We start from the raw sequence: 14,717 nt of genomic DNA, 5'->3' as shown, positions 1-14,717 counted from the left end.
AAGGATGCGTAAAACCCTACTCCTGCTTTGTGGATTGGTATTGATTTCTAGCTCGAGGGCGAGCGTGAGTGTGTGGAATTGCTGAACCTCGCGAGGGCTCTCGAGGTGGCCGACCCCCTCTACGTTGCACACGGGCCTCCTTTTATACTCAAGGGGTTACCGACATAGAGCAACGGGGGCCAAGGGCAAAAATGGAAAGGGTGCCGTGGGTAGGCACAGCTAGGCGCTGTAGTAGGCACAACTAGCTGCTACAGTGTTATCATACCTAACCCTGACGGTAGGGGACAAGGGCATTAAATGCCCGTCTGTGTCGCCTAGACAGCACCGAAAGGGACCGCTAGGGACACCACCGTCTTGCCATGGTGGTCGTCTTGTCAGCGCCTGCGTGCCACCGCACGCCCCTAGCTGCACAGCCTCCTGCCATGTGCGCTCAGGAGGGGCCCCGGAGCGACACGTGGGTGGATGTGCTGGAGCGCGGGCGTGGAGTGGGGGCTTGCCGCGGCAAGCGCCTTGCCGCGGCCGTCGACTTGTCGCTTCCAGGAGCTTGTCGCTCACCGGGCCTTGTCGGGGCGCGTAGTGCGCCGCGGCAAGTTCCTGGGAATGCCTCGGACGGCCTTCCCGGCAAGCGCCTCTTGCCGGGGTCTTGGGACGCTTCTGATGGCCTTCCCGGCAAGCTCCTCTTGCCGGGGTCTTGCCTTCTTCCCGGAAAGCTCCTCTTGCCAGGGTCTTGTCTTGAGTACTTTGTTCTTGAATGATCTTCAGAGGGACCACGAGGAATCTTGGCGGCGAACTGGCAGGCCTTGCCGCGGGACGCTGCGACTGCCCGTGCACAAGTTCGGGGTACAAGGGTACCCCTACTCTAGTACACCGACAGGAGCCCCCGGGCCTGGGCCAGACACGGTGCCGAGCGCTGTTGGGCCAGGCCCAAAATAGTGCACGGGCACGCGCGGCCTAGGTCGGCCGCACCTTCCTCCGCTTCCCCTGCGCCCTCCCCCCGAACGGCACGCGTTGAATGCGGCGTCATGGGGGAGGTCGTGGGGGTTCCTTCTCTCGAAATGCGGAACGTCCGCCCCTTCCCCTTTTAAGAGCAGGGGAAGCGGGGGCAGTTGGCCCATTCGCCCGTTGCCGTTCCCAATCTCGGAAATCCCTGCCGCCCTCTCGCCTCCCCAAAGAAGAGAGAGAGAGAGCAGCGCTCCGCCCTCCGCCGCCGCCAGCACCACCAACACCGTCGATCCCCTCCACTGCTCCCACCATGGCTCCGAAAGCCGACAGGGGGAAGACCGTGAAGACGACCGAGGCGCACCGGCTCGCGGCGCTGCGGAAGACGCGGGCTGTTTTCCCCCCCAGGCTCGGCGCGATGGAGCTGAAGGCGGACTATTCTCTGTTCTGGTCGGCGGAGACGCGCGCGCATCCGCGCACAAGAGTCCTCCCCGCCGCCGCCTGTGAGACTGCCCCAAATGGGTATGCCTTCTTCGCGTTGTTCTTCTATTGCGGGCTCTGCCCGCCCTTCTCTGATTTCTTCTGCGACGTCATGAACACCTATGGGTTCCACCTCCTCGACTTCACCCCCAACGCCGTTCTGACGATGGCAGCTTTCGCGCATCTCTGCGAAAACTTTGTCGGAGTTCTTCCCAATGTGGCCCTCTTCTGCCATTTCTTCACTCCTCGAGTAGAGAGAGGAGAGCCTCTATCCGGCGGGATCGCCTGGATCTCGAGGCCCGGCAAGAAGGAGACCTATCTGGAGGGAGAGTTCTGCGGCAAGTGGGAGGAGTGGAGGGCTGACTGGTGCTGGATTGTCGAGGAGAGTCCGCAGCCTTTCACCGCCCGGCGCCAAACCCCGGTGGCGCGCGGCGACGACTGGAGCGACCTGGCCCCGGAGGACGATAGGCTGGGGATCGCCGTCACCAGGATCCTGCGTCTCCGGAATGTCGGGCTCACTGTCGGCGTGGTTGGCGCAGACTTCCTTCGCCGCCGCATCGCCCCCCTGCAAGAGCGGGGGAGGCCAACTTGGGAGTTCAAGAACGCGGCAGACATTGTGAGGCTGCGGCCGGGCCTCAACTACAACTTCACAGTTCTGGAACTCCACGCGATGCTGCAGGAGCTGTTCAGGTATGACCCCCAGCATCTCGAGGTGTTCAGGTTGCCGGGGGGCGTCGTGCCTTTGTGCAACAACTCCGCGCTCGACCGCATCCGTGCAATGATGCCGGAATGCGACTCGCACGGTATTGTGCCAACTTGGCAGGAGCCTGCCGACGAGGTCGTGCAGCACTTCTTCGACAACTTGGTGGAAGTGGCTGTCCGCCTCGACGAGAAAGACGGCCTCACCCGCGACACCACTGACGCGGAGATGGCGCGCATCGCCACCAGGCTGGAGGAGGCGGCGGCAGCCGCAGCCGCGGGCGAGTTTGGGTTCACCACCGCGGAAGCAGACGCGGCAGAAGTGGCGAGCTGTGGCGAGCAAGGGGAGTCCGCCGGCAAGGAGGGGCTTGCCGGGCAAGGTGCTGAGCCGAGCGAGCCTACCAAAGATACGGGCAGCTCGTGGCAAGTCGACTCCTCTTCCTCCTTGCCTCCGGACAGCCCACCAGAAGCAGAGCCCCCAGCGCCGCCCAAAAGGCGTCTCCACAAGGTTGGCGACGAGCCGGGGCGGCAAGCGGGTCAACAGTCGCCACGCCGCGTGACGCGCTCGACAGCGGCAAACACCGTTGCCGCGGGAGCGCCTCATGCTACGACGGCAACTGGAGCGGGGTCTAGCCGGGCCGCCGCTTCGGTCCCTGCTGCTTCCCGTGCCGCGCCGACAGCCGGAGCGGGGTCTTCTTAGACCGCCACCACTGCTCCCGCTAAGCGGCCAAGGGAAGCTTCTCCTCCACCTCCTCGTTCTGGGAGCGCGCCGGGTTTCGACTTCTCCGCGCTGAGCTCCGACGAGGAGGATGAAGAAGAGTAAGCTTTTCTTGTTGTACTCGCGTTTCTTCGGTTCTTGCTTCTCAATTGCTTCTCCCTGAGCCTGCTCCTTTTCAGGACACTGGCCCAGAGAGCGGCAAAGAGAGCTAAGGCCCCGGTGGTCATCGTCGAGGACGTGCCCACTGCGACAACAGGTGGCGTGCCCGAGACAACCTTGCCGGACCTGGCGACTTTCCTCCATGGCAGCCCCCAGCGTAAGTGTGTGAACTTTTTGCCACGGTGAGGTGCGCATGGGTACTTGTCTTTGCTAATATTGGCTTGTTGCCTTGCGTAGGAGCAGAGCAGCCTCACCAGGAGCGTCCGGAGACAGCCCCCGGCATGCCATCTACTTCAACTACGCCGCCCAGGGAAAATTCTCCGGCAAGAGATTCTCCGGCAGGGGGTGGCTCTCCGGCAAGGGGGAGTTCTCCGCCAAGGGACGGCGCCAGCGTCCCCCCAGCGGCAGAGATCATGGCCACCGAGCCCAGCGCAGGTAATCTCCTTGCTTCAGATCTTCCCTTGGGTTCTTCTTCTTCTGGTCTCTTTGAGTTTTTGGCTGGATCTTGTTTGACTCTTTCCCCCTTTGCCGGCCATCAGACCCATCTGCTGCGGAGCGGATGGAGACCGAGGTCGCTGCTGAGGACGCAGCCGGTGGCGGTGACGCCGCCAGCGCCGAGGCTGGCGCAGCGGCGGCTGGCGAGGGGTCTGGCGATCGTACTGACGGCCCAGAGGCCGCAGGAGCGCCAGGCGCTGCACCGACCGTCGTCCTGTCCGCCGAAGCCGCAGCGCCAAGCATCGAGGAGCCCCAGCCGGGCGTTTATTTGAAAGCCGGCGAAGGCGTCTTCATCAACCTCCCCTGGGCATCAAGCTCCAGGGCGCCGATCGAGGGGGAGGTCTTCGACGGGGAAGTGCTTGCTTCTGCGGGTCTGAAGCTGGTCGATGCGCCAAGCAGCAGTAGCAACGAGCCCGAAGAGGAGCGGCTGTTGCGCAGGTTGATGTCGCTCTACCGCGCGCGACAAGCCAAGCTGGAGTCCCGCGAGGCGCTTGTCGCGAAGGCGGGAGCAGACATTGAGAAGCGCGCAAAGGAGCTCGCGGGTTTCCACCGGGAAGCCATCCGATCCTTGGCAGAGGAGCGGGAGCAGCTCGCTGAGGCGAAGAAGGCCTTTCTCCTCGAGAAGGCCGAAGCCGAAGAGCTGCAGCGACTTGCCGCCATGAAGCTAGCCGCGGAAGTGGGCGAGCAGGCGCAGCGGAAGGTCAACCTCGATACTCACGAGGAGGAGCTCGCCGCGCGCGAGGAGAAGCTGGGCGGAGCCCTCAAGCAAGCGGAGGACGCTGCCGCCGCTGCCGAGGCCGCCAAAAAGGTGCTGGAGATGAAGGTGGTGCAGCTGGAGGCTGACCGCAAAGCATATGGCGAAGAGCTCAGCGCCGCCAAGGACTCAACGCCGCCCTCGAGTCGAGGCTGGTCGCTTTGACCAGGGCGCTGGACGGCGCCAAGGAGCGGGAGGCGGCCTTGAAGAAGGAGATCGATGCCGACAAGGCGCTGCTGGAGAGTGCTTCCACCACCCAAAACGCCTTTAGGGATACGGTGGAGCACTGGACAGAGAGCCTCATGAACGCCGCCGGGGACATCGACAAGGAGCTGGCGCAGCTGGGGGTGGAGGACTTCGGGTACTCCTCCGACAAAAACCTCCAACCTAGCGCCAAGCTCACTATGTTCTTCCAAGGCGTGGCGACGGCGCTCCAGCGGCTCCGGGATGAGATCCCGAAGCGGCTGGCCGACGAGTCGCGCGAGATCTGTGCGGGAGCCCTTCAGAAGGTGTTGATGAAGGTGGCCTTCCGCAATCCAGGCCTCCGCCTCCACAACGTCCTCAGATCCTTGCCGCCTGATATCGATCAGGAAGAGCTCAAGGCCCTTGTCGCACCCATTGTGGACAAGGTGAGCGGGATCAAGAGGGTCGAGGGCGACCACGTCGACTAGGTCGCCGGCTTCCTTCTTTCCTTGTCGCTGCTAGCTATGTTATAGAAAACATTTATTAGAGCTGCGACAAGCTACTTTGTAATATAATTTTCTTCTGGATAGCCATTGCAATGTTATTCCCTTTACTTGACTCCTCCCTTTGTATGTTTTTGCCCTACGCTTTTAGGGAACTTGCCGGTGCAGGCATCCGGTCCGCGAGCGCTGAGCGCGGAACTGGCGGTGCCGCTACCGACAAGAAACCTTGTCGCAGCCAGCTGCAGCTCACTTAAGTTGCTGAGCGGGGCTCGAAGCAAAGTAAGGGCGCGGCTAGTGTAGCAACTAGCCGCAGCTAACTTACGTTGTTGAGCAGGCTCAAAATGATGCAAGGGCGCGGCTAGCGTAGCAACTAGCCGCGGCTCACCTAATGTTGTTGAGCGAGCTCGAAACAACGCAAGGGCGCAGCCAGCTACGAGTTGGCTCCTCCGCGCACAGGTTTCCCATACAAAGTGCAGTCGTTCAAGGGAGATAACTTGGAATTTAAAAGATTTGGCTGCTCAAACTTTGGCAACTTAGCTTTTCTGTCGTTTGCTTCCCGGCAAGACGAAATTCTTGAATGACGCCTGGTCCATACCCTTCTCTTCTCCCCTTTCCCCCCGGAAAACTTGTGGGCGAGGGATCCTTTCTTTCTTTGGAAGAAGGAAGATAAGAAAGAAGAGAAAATAAAGATAGAGGGCCTAGCAGCTCGTCAACGCTTGCCGTGGTGTTGGTGCTGCACAAATGTCAGATCATATATGCCAGAAATTAGAAAGCATAAAATGGACAAAATGTGCGGAGCACGCGGGCTCTACTGCGCACGGGATCTGCGCCCGGCCTCATACAAAGGATTACATGCAACAGCGGCAAGACTTTGTACAAGAGGTGGTTGCCGGAACGGGTTCCGGCAACCGCGCCTTACGGGTAAAACTCACGAAGATGCTCGATGCTCCAGGAGTTGCTCACTGGGATGCCATCTTCGGTCTCAGGGCGGCCGGCACCGGGCCCAGTGACTCGTTTCACCCGGTAAGGGCCTTCCCATTCCGGCGTCAACTTTGTATGTTTTTACCCCACGCTTTTAGGGAACTTGCCGGCGCAGGCATCCAGACCGCGAGCGCTGAGCGCGGAACTGGCAGTGCCGCTACCGGCAAGAAATCTTGTCGCAGCCAGCTGCAGCTCACTTAAGTTGCTGAGCGGGGCTCGAAGCAAAGTAAGGGCGCGGCTAGTGTAGCAACTAGCCGCAGCTAACTTACGTTGTTGAGCAGGCTCGAAACAATGCAAGGGCGCGGCTAGTGTAGCAACCAGCCGCAGCTCACCTAGTGTTGTCGAGCGAGCTCGAAACAACGCAAGTGCGCAGCCAGCTACGAGTCGGCTCCTCTGCGCACAGGCTTTTCATACAAGGTGAGCCGATCCAGGGGAGACAACTCAAAAATTAGAGATCTGGTTGCTCAGGCTTTGGCAACTTATCTGTTCTGGGTGTGTTGACGTGCATGGTGACCTCGGGCGCTCCGAGATCCACCAGCTCGATTTTGATCCAGCGAGCGCGTGGTACCGTGAGTACCATGACGCTGCCGGTCCCGCGCCTCCTGAGATGGGCGCGGTGCATGCACGGACGCCGAGGTCTTGGAGGGCGCTCGGTCGTTGTGGGAGCCGGCCACGCCGCCGATGGGCAGCGCAGCCTTGTCCTGGGACCTGGCAGCACCAAGAGTTCCCTCGTCGATGCGTGCCCTTCCGCCGGCGCCTGCCCCACCGTCCGTTTGCTCCGGCGGTGGGTGGCTCGGCGCGGACGGAGCAGCTGCCTCCGAAACTTTCTTCTTCGGCGGCATGTTGATGAAGATGGTGAAGATCGATGAAGAAGTTGAAGATCTAGCCCGCAAGAACGCCGGATCTGATTCACACAACTTCGACGCCCCCTACCTGGCGCGCCAGAGATGCCGGGGTTTCTGATCCACGGGCACCTATGGGACCGGCGAACCGGGTCCCTTTTGGTTCGGCGGGGGGCGGAGGTTGCGCAAAGAACAGATCGAGGCGAAGCAAGCGGGCGGTTGGTCGTGCGAGGGGTAAATCGAGGTGAAGCATGCAAGCGATTTACCCAGGTTCGGGCCGCAAGGATGCGTAAAACCCTACTCCTGCTTTGTGGATTGGTATTGATTTCTAGCTCGAGGGCGAGCGTGAGTGTGTGGAATTGCTGAACCTCGCGAGGGCTCTCGAGGTGGCCGACCCCCTCTACGTTGCACACGGGCCTCCTTTTATACTCAAGGGGTTACCGACATAGAGCAACGGGGGCCAAGGGCAAAAATGGAAAGGGTGCCGTGGGTAGGCACAGCTAGGCGCTGTAGTAGGCACAGCTAGCTGCTACAGTGTTATCATACCTAACCCTGACGGCAGGGGACAAGGGCATTAAATGCCCGTCTGTGTCGCCTAGACAGCACCGAAAGGGACCGCTAGGGACGCCACCGTCTTGCCACGGTGGTTGTCTTGTCAGCGTCTGCGTGCCACCGCACGCCCCTAGCTGCACAGCCTCCTGCCACGTGCGCTCGGGAGGGGCCCCGGAGCGACACGTGGGTGGATGTGCTGGAGCGCGGGCGTGGAGTGGGGGCTTGCCGCGGCCGTCGACTTGTCGCTTCCGGGAGCTTGTCGCTCACCGGGCCTTGTCGGGGCGCGTAGTGCGCCGCGGCAAGTTCCTTGGAATGCCTCGGACGGCCTTCCCGGCAAGCGCCTCTTGCCGGGGTCTTGGGACGCTTCTGATGGCCTTCCCGGCAAGCTCCTCTTGCCGGGGTCTTTCCTTCTTCCCGGCAAGCTCCTCTTGCCGGGGTCTTGTCTTGAGTACTTTGTTCTTGAATGATCTTCAGAGGGACCACGAGGAATCTTGGCGGTGAACTGGCAGGCCTTGCCGCGGGACGCTGCGACTGCCCGTGCACAAGTTCGGGGTACAAGGGTACCCCTACTGTAGTACACCGACAGTTAGCTATACAGATCTTGTGCTGTGAGATCGACAAGGCAAACTGATTTGAGAATGGTTTACAAAATCTAAGACCATTGCATATTAAGGTATAAATAGTGTTAGCAATATACGAGTCTCATACGATGCCATTTCAACGATTGTACCACAAAAGCTCGAAATGTTACAAGGTTCAAATTCCAGAGTTATATGGCTCAAATTCTAAGATTACGAGGTTCAAACTGATATTAGAAATGAAATTCAGCTCATCAGCTGCAAACGCTCGCGCTGATCCGCTGAACATGGATATCAGAGAGGTTCAAACTAATATCATCGCTTCTAAGTCTGGTTTCGAAACCTCACATTTTTGCAAAGGGGTCAGCCACTAAGAAGTCATGTATGGGGTTGACACGATGACTTCCGATTACTTTGTCGTCTGAAGTTCCAACATGAAATTCAGCATTTTTGGAGCCTACTCCATTCTGCCGCATGCGCCGGCGCTGATCAACAAACCATTCATTTTTGTGAAATAAATGTAGGGAAAACCTCATTTCCTTCAGCACCCTTGCTCTGAGAACAAAGAACCTGGCGAATATAATCTCCGGTAAGGTCCCTCGGTAGGAGTTCAAAGTAATTTCTGAGAGATGCAGATCTAGGCACTCGACATAATTGTTATATTGTATCACATTATCCACCACTGGGCCTAATCTTATCTGCAAAATAAGAAAATGTGTTAGTGCCTACGTGCAGTTTTGAACATTACTATAAGACTATTTGGTTTGCAGGATTTGTAAAATGCACTAACATGCCATCTTCGATCTGACATGATTAACATGGGCATTTGATTACATTGTAGAAAAATGTAGCCTTCTTCACAAGAGGTTGGAGTGGATGAAAAGTTCCTTAAGAAAACTTGAACTCCCTTATGGTTAACATTTAACAGGAAATGAACATCACCTCGATATATAGCTTCTCCAGGCACGGAAAGCATCTCAGGAAACTGACAACTTGCTCTAGGTTGGGGCCGATAGATTCTTGTGCCAAGACCTTCACTGTGCGCAGTTTCGGGGTCAAGCTTGTCAGAATCATTTTCTGAATGACAGACGAACAAACATCATCTAAATTAGAAATAATGTTAATTTGTAGAAGGAGAGGTAGAAGGCGGCTGTTGTACAAGTTCGGAGTATTTGTGAGACGAGTAGCCCACCACTATCAATTTCGGCGCAGAAATGACATTGATTCTTGTTGGACCTTCTTGATCAACGACAAGTAATCTCTCAAGTGCAGGTGTGTCCTCAATGACCATACCGTGGTACACATCTTGTGATGTCCTCCTGCCACACCAGCAACACACATAAATAGTCTGGAGAGTTATGGAGGTGATGTGGAAGGTACTCAACCCATTAATCACATGAAGACGAAGGTACTCGAGTGCAGTACAGCCACGGAGCTGGCACTTCATGTCACCATTTGAGAGGCAGACGGCGACGAGCTCGAGGTGCTTCAGTCGTGGTAGAATAAGAGCCGGCGCATCATTAAGGGGGGATGGCAGTTCCTGAACTTGGCGAAGCGCAGCATGGGCGTGAGGCGGAGTGCGGACGTTGGCAGCGACTGCATATGCCCATCATCAAAAGTGAGCTCCTCGAGCTAATCTAGGGCGGGGGATCAGAACCAATCGTCAAGCTTGGCTCAGTCCTTGTCATTGGAATGGAACTTGCCCATTCTAAGGCCTTTGGTTGGGCCAAGGTGACTGCCGAGGATCTTGGAGAACGCATCCAAGCTTTTGCGATAGCCATGGCGGAGCTCGTGGGTGTCGATGAGGTCGAGAGGGTTGGAGTTCCATAGGGGGCGCCACCGCCGGGAAAGGACGATTGTCCGCGCCCCATATTTGATTAGGAGGGAGATGACGACTCTCAACATATCATCGGGGAGGCTGCTGATGAAGTCTAGGCCTGCTGGAGTTGCTTGCGGTTCTAGCTCGCCCCGCCTCCGCTTGTTGGCAGCCTTGTTCTCCACCTCCGGAGTCCTCTTGTCAGCGGGGCTTTTTGATAGAAATGGGAGTACAGTGAATATTTAGTTAAAACAGGGCGATAGAAAAGTGTATTGGTAACTAGAAGTTATTAGGTAGGAATATAGTAAGAAAAGGGAATAACAATTGGCTGCTTAAATACTACACAATTCATTTGACATTGCTGGGTAAGTCAACATGTAGATAGTTGAAAAGAAAACTTACTTCAAACAAAGTCTGGACGGATGATTTTGTCGGGGAAGTAAGCATATATCTCATGACCAGGCCCTTTTATATGTAGTGCAATTTTAGTGCCAGCTTTCAGTACATAAAACTTTGCAATTTCTATCCAAAAGCCAGTGCCAAAATAGGAGTCACCACGTTCATCAAGTCTTACAGTAGCAACAATTGTAAATCCATGGTTTGTGTGCAGTATGACATCCGTGGATCCTTCATCTATGTAAAGGGAAAAATTGTGCACTACATAATCTGTTGCATAGCAAAGGATGTTCTATAGAAAATGGTAGGATTGTTAAAGAAAATATGGTACCATGCAAATATGGGCCCAAATTGAAAGAACTGTACACCAGTTAAAATCGAAGGACAAAAATCTATAATTAAATAGATAGGGTAAACATGATGTCATGGAAATATGAGAGTAATTGAAAGAACAATACATTATTAATTTGCCTAATATAGAAAGAAGAGGGGGGAATCCCCCTTGACGTATATGGTGCATGTGGCACCTTTTATCCAAATGTAGCAATATTTAGAATATGTTCAGGAAAGTAGGCCATGCCAACCGATTTAGAGTGAGATTGAACATACCGCGCACGTCCTCAAGTTATCTCGTACGGTGAGATGGAATCTCTGGCGGAGGTCGCAAAGTCCTGAAGTGTCGGTGCACTGTACATTATATGAATGAAAGAAAACCTTCAAATCAGCTCGAATAAAAATGAATTCACAGCGATTTCCGCCGGGTGATTAAAGGAAGCAGATGAACTGGGATAAGAGATGGGATAATATCTCATTAATTAGTTACCTTGTCGTCCATGAGAAAGAACCCTCAGTACATCAGATTCCCCAACCGAGCGGAGCTGGGTCGACCGCAAGCAGCATCGACAAAGTCGATGGTGATGGGCGGCGGCAAGCGGAAGTGGCGAAATGTGGTGGGCTTTGATGGCAGCCTGGCGGCGGCGGCAGGCATCGAGCTAAGGGTTTACCACCACGATAGGCAGTGCCATGGCATAGACATAGAGGAGCTTGTGCAAGTGTGAACGGGGAACGTACCGAAGGAGCCGAGGGGGTGGCGGGCGGGGTGAGGGTTTTTGTGATGTGGGGATGGTGAGGGTTTTCTTTTTTATTTTTTGAATTGGGTGGTGAGGGTTTCCTGTCCCACAAAGGATTTTGGGGCGACGGTTTGCTAGAATGAACCGTGTGTGATTGACGCAACAGGCAAAATGAAAGTCATTGCACATGGTTCCAATTTTGGGAACCGTGTGTGATTGACATACTACCTCCGTCCTGGTTTATTGGTCTCCCTTTGTAATTTCTACCAAATTTTGACCAAATATTTAACATACTCAGACATAGATAATAAGCATACACGTACATAATCCTAGTTTAACCATACTCGAGCGTACATAGTTCGATCCATCCCACATCTCATCTCACATGCGGCCGGCACGATCCTGAAGCTTCTCCAGGTACTCGGCATACGCGCCGTGCACCACCCTGTGAGAATACTTCTGCTTGAAGGAGCCAACGGCCCGTCCTCTTGCATGCGCCAGAACACTTAGATATGCGCCATGAAGCTTCTGGTTGCAAAATGGGCATCCATAGCCACCGTTCCAGGTCCTAGTACGCCTGTTATGCATTCCCGCATAAAGCTCCCTCAGGATTTGCCTGTTATACCTCCTCTGGACATCTTCGTCCTTGTTTTCCACATCGTCGGATAGCACCTATACAAATAGTAAAACAAATTTGGCATCAAATCAATGATTACATGTCGTGAAGTAGGATTAGGAATTTATGCTATTTATTTATATATATCTAGAGATTATGGTTTGATTTTTAAGCACAGTCGTCTATGTACAGACCAACCTTGAAGAAAATAATGGCACAAACATATGTAGGTCATTCAAAATCAATTGTCAAGCCCTGGCTAGGAATTATTTGCACGAACACTAACCCTAGTCGGATTACTAGCAGAAATCATTTGCATAGATGTCAGAGTAATGGGCCACGGGTAGGCCAACCCGAGCCCCATGACCTTTCAAGACATCGGGGCAGGCTGCGCCCCTCAAGACCACAGGGCGAAGAGCCGCCTCCTGGGGAGTCTACGGCAAGGCGGCCGACTACCCGCTCACGGCTGAGTCCCAGGGACGACTTCCAGAGAAGCCGGCTTTGGGGAGTCGGCCGGCGACTCCAGCAAACCGTGACCTCATCAAGGAGGACGGGGCAGGGGCGTGGCATGGCTACAGCGCGCCATACCTGGGAAGATCTCCCCTCGGCGTGGCACTGTTGCCCAGCCGGCCCTGACATCAGCACCACTGCACCTGCTCCTGCGCCCACGACAGCTTGTCTGTGCGGCCTGGAGGCAGCAGGGCCCACCAGCCAGCGAGACCTCGGGAGACGGCGGGAGCACCGCCAGTCGGACCCAACGGGAGTCGGCCCGGGGGAGTCGGCCGAGCCCTCCCCCGGGGCCCACACGCCATTAATCAAGAAGAGATGGGGAGTGGCCACAGTGATCGCCCGCCAGGCGGCGGGGCTGTTGCCATGGCCCCATGACCAAGCTTGCATCATCAGGAGCACGCCTACAGTAATTAGCAGCCGGCAAGACCCGCCCGCGGCGGACGCGGCCTGTCGGCTCCGTACCAGACCAGTCGGCGGGGCCCACCAGTCGGTGGGCCCCAGCAGCCGGCCGAGAAGTCGGATGTCGGAGACACTGACGGCTGGTCCCGCGCCTAGTTACATTACCATTGTACCCCTGGGGGTAGGCCTATATAAACCCCCCAGGGCACCCATGCAAAGGGTTGGATCCTAGAAGTTCTATACCTCACCAGATAGAGGGAGAGAGCTAGCCTTGCCCTCTCCTACCACCATACACAACTCAAGGAGCAACCGTGTAAACCCTTGACTATAGTGATCATGCGGAGACCCCGCAGAGCAGCAGTAGGGGTATTATCTCCCCGGAGAGCCCCGAAGCTGGGTAAGATTCGCCGGCGTGCATGTCTTCGCCTCATACCGTTTCCAGGCACCGGCGACGTTCTACTCACCCCCACCATGATAAGCCATCCATTGGCATATGTCGCAGCAAACCCCCGACATTTGGCGCCCACCGTGGGGCGTGGTGCACCGCCGTCCGGAGATCTGTTCTGGACGGGAACCCTTTTCCTCCCTGGCGAGCGCAGCCAGCCAGGCAGGCCTGACGAAGTTTGCGTCGACGCGCTGCGCGGCGTGGAGATCGCCTGCACAGCCAGCTCCTTGGCCGAACATGTCGGCGAGGTCCGCCTCTCCGACGAGCCTGCGTCCGACGCAGGCGTAGGCGGCCCCGAAAACCTCCTCGCCGGCCTCCTTGATCAACTACACGTTTCCGGCGAGCCTGCCGTAGACTTGGAGTCCGTAGGCTCCACCGACCCAATGCTGGTCGACTCCGACACCGCGCCGGTCGACGCATTCCCCTCCAACGTGGTGGTCTACGACGAACCTCTCCCCCAGGCGGAGAGCGACGGGAGCACCGTCACTGAGGTGCTCGTCATCAGTCCTGACGAGTTCCCTGGTGGAAGGGCGCCCGACTCACTCGGCGCGGCGCTGCAAGACCTAGCTGCGCCCATTTCGGAAGATGCTGACGCAGAGACATTAGAAGCGCACCGCCTTCAGCTTGTTGAAGGCGCAAAGAAGCTAGCCAGCATGAGATGCTTGTCAGAAGCTTACCAGCGGGAGATGGATCGTGCTGTTGGCGGCTCGCCGGATCCGGCAGGGCCCAGCCGCCTTGGCGCGGTTCAGCAGCGCGACGTAGCCATCGCCAGCCTGTTTGGGGCTAACCGCCCCGTGTATGCCACGCCAGCGGAGAACATCCGAGCCGCCCAGGCGGTGGCGGATGAGCTGGACAATTTCGAGGGCGAAGAGCGCCGCCTCATGATGGAGTGAGTCTAGCGGCTCCTCGACGCGGCCGCCGCGCAGAACGAGGCCGGCTGCCGCACGGAGGCACCGCAGCGGCCAAACGACGACCCACACCGAGATCAAGGCGCGACGTCTCGGACGCCGACTGGCGGTTCCCGAGGAAGAAAGGACAAGGAGCCGGCTGTTAGCCACAGTCGGACTCGGATTACCATAGAGCGCGACCGAGACGGGCGCCCAAGAGCAGTGGAACGACGGGATGACTGTCCGCCTCCCCGTCCCCGCAAGAAGAGGCGAGTCTCCCCGCTGCCAGTTGACCATCCGACTCTCGGAGACCGCCTTGGCCGCCGAGAGGGAGTTGGGGAGAATGACGCCTGCCACCGGATCGACCGACTTCACCGGTCCCTGGCGCTGGAAGAAGAAGACGAGCTGGGTCCGCCTTGTTTCGGGCCCCGCATTCGGGACGAGCCCTTTCCCAGAGGGTTCACGCTCCCAAGAGACACGCCCAAGTATACCGGCTCCGTGAAGCCGGAAGACTGGCTAGTCGACTACGCCATGGCTGTCAGCATAGCAAACGGCAACAAGCGTGTCGCCGTAGAGTACGTTCCGCTCATGGTCCAGGGCACGGCCCGGACATGGCTGAACAGCCTAAAGCCCCGCAGCATCAACAGCTGGGTCGACTTCACCGAAGCATTCGTCCACAACTTCACCAGCACATA

This window comes from Triticum urartu, chromosome 2A (genome assembly GCF_056163025.1).
Source record: "Triticum urartu cultivar PI428250 chromosome 2A, HENAU_Tu73, whole genome shotgun sequence".
Classification (NCBI taxonomy): Eukaryota; Viridiplantae; Streptophyta; class Magnoliopsida; order Poales; family Poaceae; genus Triticum; species Triticum urartu.
The sequence above is the reverse complement of the archived record's forward strand: the minus strand, read 5'-3'. Positions refer to the sequence as shown.